A 9098-nucleotide genomic window follows, 5' to 3' on the forward strand; every position below is an offset into this window, starting at 1 on the left:
TGTTTTCAAATATTCAGCAAAGAGAGAAAACAGATTAAGTGAGCGTGGGGCAAACTTGATAACCGTCAAATCTTTATGGATATGGGGGCTTTGTTGTGCTATTCTCTTTTGTATGTGTTTAAATTTCATACAACTTTCTAATTTAAAAATAAAAAATAACATATTCCTGTTCTTAGAACTTCTCATTAATCCTGAATCTTAGAAATTTTCACTGGCGTTTCTTCTCCATTTAAGAACTAGCCCAACATATTTTTGGGTTGCCTTGATTTCTCCCTAGAATCTAGCTCTTAATCTCTTGCCTACATCCAAACCTCAAATGTACATTTATTTCCCACCCAGGGCAATTTGGAGTATCCTGGGTTAATATGGCTATACTCAGAGAACCTGATATCCATAAACAAAATTGTCCATCCAGGTGTTTTCCTATTTGTCCTGTAACATCATTGATTTCCCTTTTCTCTCTCTCATCATTCGCCCTTTAAAAATACTTTTAAAACACCTATATTGGAGCATTAAAATGATGTGTTATCATGCCGCGGAGCAGCTAGGCCCGTGAGCCATGGCCACTAAGCCTGCGCGTCCAGAGCCTGTGCTCCGCAACGGGAGAGGCCACGACAGTGAGAGGCCCGCGTATTGCAAAAAAAAAAAAGATGTGTTATTATTTTACTTGTCTGTTTTCTCCCAGTAAAGTATAACCTCCTTGAAGACAGCTACCGTGGTGGTTAATTTTATGTGTCAACTTGACTGGGCCACCTGGTGACCAATTATTTGGTCAAACATTATTCTGAGTGTTTCTGTGTGGGTGTTTTTGAATGAGATTAACATTAAATCAGTAGACTGGGCAAAACAGATTGTCTTCCATGATGTGGGTGCGCTTCATTCAATCAGTTGAAGGCCAGAATAGAACAAAAATGCTGACCCTCCCTTAAGTCAGAGAGAATTCCTGCCTTCAAACTGGGACATCTGCTTTTTCCTGCCTCTAGACTCAAACTGGAACATTGGCTCTTACTGGGTCTCAAGCCTGCTAACCACTGGACTCGAAATACACTTGGGTCTCTAGCTTGCTGACTCACCCTGAAGATCTTGGGATTTCTCAGCCTCCGTGATCACATGAGCCAATTCCTTATAATAAATCTTTATGCACACACACACACCCCCTATTGGTTCTGTTCCTCTGGAGGATTCTGACTAATATAGAGACCATATTTTATGTATTTCTAAAGAACCCAGAACTGGTACAGTGCCTAACAGAGAGATGTTTCTTTTAAAGGTTTGCTGAATGAATTGGTATTTCATTTTTTTTAAACAACTTTTTTTTTTTTTAATAGGAGATGGAGCAATCTGCTCTCTCTCTCTCTTTTTTTTTAAATTAGTTAGTTTATTTGTTTAATTTTGGCTGTGTTGGGTCTTTGTTGCTGCGTGTGGGCTTCCTCTAGTTGCAGCGAGCAGGGGCTACTCTTTGTTGCGGTGCGCGGGCTTCCCATCGCAGTGGCTTCTCTTGTTGCGGAGCACGGGCTGTAGGCGCACGGGCTTCAGTAGTTGTGGCTCGTGGGCTCTAGTGGCACACGGGCTTAGTTGCTCCACAGCATGTGGGATCTTCCCGGATCAGGGCTCGAACCCGTGTCCCCTGCATTGGCAGGAGGATTCTTACCCAATGCGCCACCAGGGAAGTCCCTGAACTGGTATTTTAATACAGTGTTTTTATTACCTCCTGAGTGTAAGACTTAGATTTGATTATTTATTTGTTTACTTATTTTTTAAAAAAGGAAAAGTTGGGCCCTACATTGGAATGAGAAAATGTGAATTCCTTGCTTTTTAAAAAATGCAACTAAAAAGTTAATCAACTAAAAAAAAGAAGGAAACTACTGAAGTAGACCAAAATTCAAACAGTTTCCATATTTCACTGATCCATTCTTTAAATTTTGTCACATCCATTTTTTATCAAACTGGGTCTGAATTTTCTCATCATGGACCATGAATCTGGCTCCTTCTCACGTGTCTCCCTGGCCTTTCATCCCTCTCATCTTTCTCAGTAGCAGTTTCCTAATAAACTGCTTTTATCTTATCCTAAGATTTTCAGCAGGTCTCCACTATCTACATCCTTTATTCTGGTATTCAAAGTTGCTCACAAACTGATTCCAACCTACCTTTTCAGGCTTGTCTGTCATTAAACTTTCAATCAAATCCTCTGCCCTTCCCCTTTGACACACTGAACTAAATTTACTCCAGTTCTTAGAATGCCTTCCCCCTTACTCTTATCCACTCCAAATTCTGGAATTAGAAAACTTTGGTTCTAGTCTTTTCCAATACCGCCATGTTGTGTGAAATGGGGCAATTGTCAAATAACTTCTCTGGAACTCAGTTTCCTTATCTGCATGAAAATGAGATAAGACAAGAGGATCCTTCATTCTTTCACAATTAAAAAAAAAGTTACGGTTTCTTCACCTTTCAGGACAGCTGTGTCATTTTTTGAACACAGAACAAACAGTTCTTGAGTATCACTTATGAGCAATGAACGCCTGCTCCATGAAGCCAACCAGAACAGCCCTACCCCACCCCTAACAGCTTGACTTGCTGACTCCCATGTACTTACTGTCTATGTCATTCATTTGACATATATTATTTTTACACCGTATCTTAAATATAGTATTAGCTCCTTAATAGCAAGAACTTACACTTCTGCATATCCTTGACAGATTAAGTTCTCAAACTTTGAAGAGTATAACCTGAGAAACTTGTTAAAATGCTGATTCCCAAGCCTCCCATCCACCTCTTTCCAACTCTGATTCAGTAATTGATAATCTACATTGTAATAAACACCACCCCACCCCATCCAATGATTCTGATTCAGGTGGTCCAGGGAGCACACTTAGAAAACAACTCAAAGTTGTTTTCTGTTGTATATAGCACATCCTCTTGCTTGCACTTGGGCTCAAAAAAATTTTTTTTTGAAAGTCTTTTAATTCAGCAGGAGAGGTATACTTGCACTGACACAGATCTAAACTAGAAAATGGCTCAGGAGGAAGGGGAAATTCTAAAATTTTCTGCCCATGTTATCAATACTATTATACAAGAGGAAAGAAAAGGAGAAAATGCATAGGAAACAAAAGAGACTGCACAAGGTGCTGCCTGATGGATCAGCTACAAATAAAAAAGACATCAGCTGAAACCCTCAACAATGGTGAAGGAAAGGCTGTCAGGATGAGCTGATACTTCTCAAGCAGCTGTTTAGCTAAGTCCAGAGAAAGAGTTCAGATCCCTGCTCAGCTGCAGATGGAGACAGACAGCAAAATCTTCAAAATTTCATTTTGTGTTCCTACTTTGCCCCAAGCAAACTTAAATAAGAAAAAACAAAACAAACCTCACAGAGGGGTGGGGTGGGATGGTGGGGGTTAAAGAAAAAGAAGGAATGGTAACTTTGAGGGGATTCATATCTCGGATCATAGAGTCACTTGTAGATTGAGGGTGTATTGTCAATCATCTTTGAGGAAATATTTAAAATAAGAGAAGTCTAAAGAATTTGAAAATGAGATATATCCCAATTTTGAGAGAAGGAAGAAAGTGGGTTCTGAAAATTACAGACTTGAGCTCTTTCATGATTTTAAAACAGATTATTAAAAAGCTTGTCAGCTCTTAGCGATGGAAGAGATGAAAACTTTGAGGTAGTTTAGGTATGCCAAGGACATGAATGTCAAGCTCCTTGTTTTCTTTTATGATAGATGGGGAGATGCTATAGAAGTTACAACTAATGATTTCAGCAAGGCATTTGACAAACTAACGATATTCTTATGAATAAGATTTTTTTTTAAGTTCTTCTATTAGGTCAATTCAGAGTTAGTTGACTAATTTTTTTCAGACGTGATTAATGGAGTGAAGCCTCTGGGGCTTTCTTGGTGATTTTCATTAATTCAACAAATATTTATTGAACATTTCACCATGTGCCAGGAACTGCTGTTGGTAGTGGGAAGCCAATGGTGAATAAATCAAAGTCCCTCATCTCAAGGGACTTGGTAGAGGGAGACAGATAATAGACAAGTAAACGATTATATTCTGTGTCAGGTACTGGTGAGAAAAAGAAAAAAATAAAAAGGCTAAAGGGAAAAAAGAGTAAGGAGAGATTTCTTCTAAAGGCTGTTTAGAGAGGCTGACAGGATATGGTTATAACAGATCTTTAGTTCAGAGACCTGAACAGATATAATGAGCTGTTCAGTTATCAGGGGAAGAATATTCCAGGTAGCAGGACAGCAAGTATATGAGCCCTGAGATGGAAGTATGCTTGGCCAAGAGGCTCTCTGATAGGCGGAATGACGGTCCCCCAAAGATGTCATGTGATTAATTCCCAGAACCTGTGAATTTGCTATATTATATTAAGGCAAAGGGACTTTGCAGATAGAATTAAAGTTCCAGACCTTAAAATAGATTATCCTGGATTATCCAGGTGGGTCCCATCTAATCACATGAGTCCTTAAGGCAGAGAACTTTCTCTGGCAGCAAGAGAGATTTGGCAGAAAAGGAAATCAGAGAAATTCCAAGTGTGAGAATAATGCCACACACTGTTGCTGGCTCTGAGATGTGCAGTCCCCTGAGCAAGGACCAGAGAGAGGCCTTAGCTGACAGCCAGAGAGGAAACAGGGACCTCAGTCCTATAAACATGAAGCATTAGGTTCTGCTAACAACCAGAAAAAACAGCTAAACCAAATGAACTTCTGACCAGCAGAATTATGAAATAATAAATCTGTATTGCTTTAGCTGCTAAATTTGTGGCAATTTGTGGCCTTTTGTTATGGCAGCAATAGAATACTAATAGACCATGACAATGGATTGAAATGAGGGGGGAGTGTAATAGGAGATGAAAGGGTGGATTGGAAGAAGGTGAACAAGGGGGGGGCAGCTCCTATGGGGTCTTGCAGACCATTGTAAGGCCTTTATCTTTTACTGTGGGTGAAATGGGGAGTCAGTGGGGGATTGGGGCAGGCATAACATAATCAAACTTACGTTGTAAAAGGATCATTTTGAACTACCCTGTATAAGAATCCAGTTAGATGGATGTTGCAATAGTTCACACAACTGTATAAACTTGGGGAAATTGTAAGAGAGAGAGGATGTCAGGTTCTGGGTACATTAGGCTGAACTATATAAAACTGCCCTTTGAGTGGGTCAAAAAAGAGTAGAAAATCAAAGGATGAGTCAAGAGGATTTGCTCATAGATGGCCTATGGCATGCTTGGGAGAGAGGAGTCATTGTTGATCCCCAAACCACCTTGAGCCAAGGGTAGAAGAGTGGTACTGAGATAACAAACAATGCAGGAGGAGCAAGTCTAGAGGAAGATTGGGGACCAGGGGCAGAGAAGGGTTCATCTTGGGACTTATTATGTACGAAATGCCAATCAGAATCCAAGTGGAGATGTTCATTAAGCTGTTAGATACACAAGTCTAGAGTTCAGAGGATTGTCTGGAACTGGAACTATTAATTAGGGACTCTCACATCAACGGTGTTCAAAGCCTTAAGATGATGAGTTCAAATACCATGGAAAAGAGTGTAAAGAGAGAAGAATAGTACCTCCCGGCTTACCCCTTTCCGAAAATCTCTCCTAGGTCGTATTTTTTTTCTCTGATTTGTAAACACAAATAAATGAACAATCCCACAAACCAAAATGTTTTAAAAATATTTAGTTATGTATTTAATGAATTACCTGCCTTAAAAATAATAAAATTGGAGACTTCTCTGGTGGTGCAGTGGTTAAGGATCCACCTGACAATGCAGGGGACATAGCTAGCTTATTACTCTCACCAACTTTCCTTCTGGGGAAAAAAAAAAAGTATTCGTGAGCACTTTAGGCTAGTATAAAAACATTAAAACACTTAAAAAAAACCCCAACTCTGTCATAAATCTTTCTCTCTGTATCATGACTCTTTCATTCTCTGTCTTATTCTTTCTCTCAGAGATAAAGTTTTTATTTATTTATGTATGTTATGTATTTTACATAAATATCTATCTATATGTATTACAAATATACATCTAAATATATATCTGTATATATACATATATGTCGTATATATATATATATATATATATAACGTTTTGTATCACAAAGAGTTGATGAAATCTTCCTACAAGATAGAAAAATTCCTGACCTGCTGCAATTATCTAAAGTACCTAAAATACTCCTATAAACACAATTACAAAATATTTTCTCCAACTACATCACAAAATATTAATGTACTAACTTTAGTTCCATGTTTTGAGCCTCTCCTGGGCTGGGTGTGGGTTGGGAATATGCTCTTTATGGTAACATCTATTGGATCATCTACTGACAAAGCAGATTTTTTAAAGCTTACCCATAATCGCCCTAATTAAGCCATCAAGTGTCAGGACTTGCTGTGTGAATTTGATTAACTCTAGCCATCTCTGTGGTGCAACTGATGTTGCCGCATCAAGGGACTGACTGCCTTGGGAGCAATTTCCTTATGCGTATGGCATCTCCCCCTCCACCTTCCTGTACTGAAAAAGTATTAAGGAAGGTTTGCAATGCTGCCCTCCAAGTCTGTGAAACTTCCTTTTAGCTGGGAGCCCAATCACATCCAAAACCTTTTTTATGCCTACATTACTATTGCCTTTATACCTTTCCGTGGCACTTAATTTATCAATATAGTACAACTTGTAATATGTAAGGTAGATTGTTCACGTCTCTAACTCCCACTAGATTGTGAGCAACTTATTTGTTCATCTTTTGATCCTCCCTAATGGACACACTGTCCCCAATACTCTAGCACAAATATTTAATATTAAGCAGAAGAAGCCACCTGAAGACCAACATCCAATCTTCCCTCCCCCACCCCATCCCCAACCATCCCCATCACCACACAACTGACTGAAAAGAGCAAAGAAAAATAAAAACAAAGGGAGTTGTTTTCTTATTGAAAGCATGCTTTACAGTGTTCACTAAGGGATCTATCTTTTTAAACCTACTTATCACATGCCTTTGAGGAAATACTATTGAATGAAGGTCATTGTGATGGTTAATCTTATTTGTCAACTTGGTTAGACTATGGTGCCCAGTTGTTTGGTCAAACACTAGTCTAGATGATGCTGTGATTGGTATTTTGTAGACGTGATTAACATTTACAATCAATGAACTTTAAACGAGGAGATTACCCTCAATAATGTAGGTGGGCTTCAACAAGTTGAAGGCCTTCAGAGCAAAAAATGAGGTTTTCCACAGTGGAAGGAATACCATTCCTTCCTCAACACCTTAACATAAAAATCACCCCTATGGATTCTGGACTCAAGACTACAACTTTAACTCTTGTGTAAGTTTCCAGCCTGCCCCCTGCCCTACAAATTTCAGACTTGCCAGCTTCCACAATTGAATGAGCCAATACCTTAAAATAAATCTCTGTATCCATATATGTATCCAGAGAGCTCTAACACAGTTGTGTTTCTAAGCAGTTCTTTTACAATATTTCTGAATGTTTTGCTAAATGAATATATCTATATTCTTACTTTTGTTATACTGAATAAGGGTAGGAGTTTATATACTAATTAATGGAAGTCTGTTTCTCTGTTGGTATGAAGAACAAGAGAGTATTGTCAAAGGAACCCAACAACAATGGCACCTCTTCTGGCAAGCATGGAAATCTTACACCAGAGGTTTCCAGTACGAAGTTCTATTTGAGTCCAGAGTGTACAGCCTACCTAAGTACTATAACGTATACATTTGCCTAAGCTAGTTCATATGAATTGACAAATCCTAACCAATTTCCAATAAAGAAACTGAGAAGTTTAATGAAAACATTTTCTTCCAAAAAAGATGGGCTATAGTTGGGGGGGGGCAGGGAGGAGGGTTTTAAGAGTTAATGCAACTCAATATAAGAGGTTGGTTTGCCCAGTTTCCATTGCTTCATTCATCAGGAGAGTTTCTGCTGCGACTCTTGGAAGTCAGTTTTATTGCATGATGTAATGGAGAAAATAATGAAGATTACAAATTTTCTTTATGCTTATGTTTTTTTAAACCACTGCCAGTTTGTGGATATTGAAGAAGTCAAAGCAAAGAAAGTATTATAGATTTAGTTTGTTTTAATTTATCCAGGTGGTTAGGTCCTGGAAATTTTTGAAGAAATATATTGAAGTGTTTTTAGAATTAAAAAGTCTTAAATCCCACTTGGTAGACCTCCAAAGGCCCCCAAAGGCTGCACACTTTCCCCTGATGTTACATAACAGAACTCTCTCTGTCCACTATAAAAGTGGATGGTTTTGTATTCAGATTCAAACTTGACACATGTGGATTGAGAAGGTGTTGCCTGACACTGTTCTGTTTTCAATGCTGAACTTCTCTGAGCTCAAAAGGAATAACAGATTTGAAAGAGTTACACTCATTTAGTGAAAAAATAAGTCCTGATTTTGGAAGCTAGTCATAGATTTTGGTGATTGTTGAGTCGTGGTCTCTGTGACTTTGTGATACAACCACAGGATGTATGGGATTATAGAGGCCCTGCCCTATTTAGGTGGCTCATTTTCCAAAGAAACAGCCTGTGCTAAAAGCAAACTACATCTATTAACACACGATCTTAGTGAACATTTAGAGTTAACTGAGAAAAGAAAGAAACTGTCAAAGGAAAAATCCATATTAATGGGTAACTGTTTGTATCAGCTCTGCTCCCCTTTTCCAGCCTCCTAAAGAGGAGGGTCCTGACTTGAGACCAATTCTTTTGGGCTTGTGTGATTCTGAATTAGGAGGAAAGAGAGCTGGGGGGAAAGATCTAAAGCACGCAGCCAGGACTGGAGAAGAGTAGGGCGTTTTGAAAGACAGGCACACAAGCAGCTACCTTGTGTGAGAACAGTGGGTGAGAGAGAAAAGAGAAGTGTTTAAGATCCCTTGTTTGTTATTTACCTGCTTCGAAGTGCCTAGGCTATAAGAATTTTTTGTATTTTGAAATTAGGTTTCAGGTACTTGCCTGTGTGTTTTGAGTACAGTAGTGCTCTAAGTAAGACTGGGCCATGCGGGTCACAGATTTATAAACATCACACAAAATACTAATCTTGAGCTTTAGAAATTTCTGGACAAATTCTGAGTAGTGTTTGTCACTGCCTAGCTATTT

This window comes from Globicephala melas, chromosome 4, assembly GCF_963455315.2.
Source record: "Globicephala melas chromosome 4, mGloMel1.2, whole genome shotgun sequence".
Lineage (NCBI taxonomy): Eukaryota > Metazoa > Chordata > Mammalia > Artiodactyla > Delphinidae > Globicephala > Globicephala melas.